Below are 2,500 nucleotides of genomic sequence, written 5' to 3' on the forward strand. Positions count from 1 at the left end.
TGGGGGTACGCCCGTTTCCGATTCACCTTGTCTCGCGGGGGTGGTTTCGGGGCCAGCAGGAGAGCTCGTCAGGGTAGCAGGCCCTGCAGCCGTGGTCACCGCCAAACCCCCCCAACTGTTGGGCGCCTACCTGCGCGGGGCAGGAGGACACTTTCCGATTTCAAATCTCCGTTTGCCGAGTCCACCCCGAACGCACGCGGGCGGGCGGGTTCGCATCACCCTTCGTCACAAGGGGCGAAGCCCGTTCCACCGTCTCGTCAGTAGTGCCGACCGGTCTGTGATCGACGAGGGGAGCCACACCAGGTCCGGCCCTGCTGCTTGGCGGCACCGCGTCGTCGGGAGCTCGCGACAGACGGAGGGTTTCGGTGTACTCTCCAGCCACGGGAAACGAAGCCGGTGATGCAGGCGCCGGTCTTTCGCTCCCAAATCGGCTGGGTTTACATCGTTGCTATCTAGTCACGCTCCCTTCAAACCCCACGGGGTACCTATTCCCCTCACCCGTCTGTGCGTAGACAGCCTCTTTGCACTTGCGGGATGGGGGTGGTGGTTTAAAGACTCTCGAGTTGCCGCCCGTCGGTCCTCGAGCTCCGTGCAGTAGTGATCCCCAGCGAACTGCCAGCAGGGCGAACGAGCGATCCCGCTCTCGGTCGGGGCGCCTGGCGTCGATCGGTGGTCGGTGGCTTGCGGACAAGCTGCGCTGTGAGTGTGGGAACGAGTATGACGAGCCGTTGCCGCGACTCCCAGTCCACCTCGGCGGTGGCTGGGCCGGGCGGGCGTCTGCTCGGGCGAGTGCCGCCCCCGCCTCCTCGCAGGAAGCCCGCTCGCCGTCACGCCGCCACGTGCACGCGTCAGTGACGCTGCCGAACCGATGGCCGGTGCCCGTTCCCGCCTCTGCTTTTCCTAGGGCAAAGCTGCTGCACGCCTCGTGATACTCCGCGGGCGACATGGTGGCGGTGATCCTGCCTCCGTCGCTGCGGTGCGTTGGGGCACGCATCGCCTCTTGGGCGCCCTGTTTTTTTTCAACCAATAGATGTATGTCTCTGCGGGCCGCACCAGGCTGGTGCTCCCCACAGCTTCACGCCACCCTGCTCCGCCCGCACGCCGGCGTGCAGGTGGCTGCTGCTAAAGGTGGGGAGTGTATGTGCGGTCCGGGTGGCTTTCCTCTGGCGAGGGAGAGACCTTAAGCAAACTCAGAGACAAATCTTGACGGTCGATCACTCGTAAAAATAAAACGTGACAAACTTTGTGTTGGTTCAAGTACGAAAGGATCTCTGTCGGCTTGGGGGTACGCCCGTTTCCGTTTCAACTTGTCTCGCGAGGGTGGTTTCGGGGCCAGCAGGAGAGCTCGTCGGGGTAGCAGGCCCTGCAGCCGTGGTCACCGCCAAACCCCCACAACTCGAGCAAGTGAAAAAAAAAGTAACAGGAGCGAAAGCATCTCTGTCGGCTTGGGGGTACGCCCGTTTCCGTTTCAACTTGTCTCGCGAGGGTGGTTTCGGGGCCAGCAGGAGAGCTCGTCGGGGTAGCAGGCCCTGCAGCCGTGGTCACCGCCAAACCCCCACAACTCGAGCAAGTGAAAAAAAAAAGTAACAAATAAGAAAGGATCGTCGGCTTGGGGGTACGCCCGTTTCCGTTTCAACTTGTCTCGCGAGGGTGGTTTCGGGGCCAGCAGGAGAGCTCGTCGGGGTAGCAGGCCCTGCAGCCGTGGTCACCGCCAAACCCCCACAACTCGAGCAAGTGAAAAAAAAAGTAACAAATAAGAAAGGATCGTCGGCTTGGGGGTACGCCCGTTTCCGTTTCAACTTGTCTCGCGAGGGTGGTTTCGGGGCCAGCAGGAGAGCTCGTCGGGGTAGCAGGCCCTGCAGCCGTGGTCACCGCCAAACCCCCACAACTCGAGCAAGTGAAAAAAAAAAGTAACAAATAAGAAAGGATCTCTGTCGGCTTGGGGGTACGCCCGTTTCCGTTTCAACTTGTCTCGCGAGGGTGGTTTCGGGGCCAGCAGGAGAGCTCGTCGGGGTAGCAGGCCCTGCAGCCGTGGTCACCGCCAAATCCCCACAACTCGAGCAAGTGAAAAAAAAAGTAACAAATAAGAAAGGATCGTCGGCTTGGGGGTACGCCCGTTTCCGTTTCAACTTGTCTCGCGAGGGTGGTTTCGGGGCCAGCAGGAGAGCTCGTCGGGGTAGCAGGCCCTGCAGCCGTGGTCACCGCCAAACCCCCCACAACTGTTGGGCGCCTACCTGCGCGGGGCAGGAGGACACTTTCCGATTTCAAATCTCCGTTTGCCGAGTCCACCCCGAACGCACGCGGGCGGGCGGGTTCGCATCACCCTTCGTCACAAGGGGCGAAGCCCGTTCCACCGTCTCGTCAGTAGTGCCGACCGGTCTGTGATCGACGAGGGGAGCCACACCAGGTCCGGCCCTGCTGCTTGGCGGCACCGCGTCGTCGGGAGCTCGCGACAGACGGAGGGTTTCGGTGTACTCTCCAGCCACGGGAAACGAAGCCG

The sequence above is a fragment of the Chiloscyllium punctatum genome, unplaced genomic scaffold (genome assembly GCF_047496795.1).
Source record: "Chiloscyllium punctatum isolate Juve2018m unplaced genomic scaffold, sChiPun1.3 scaffold_1532, whole genome shotgun sequence".
Lineage (NCBI taxonomy): Eukaryota > Metazoa > Chordata > Chondrichthyes > Orectolobiformes > Hemiscylliidae > Chiloscyllium > Chiloscyllium punctatum.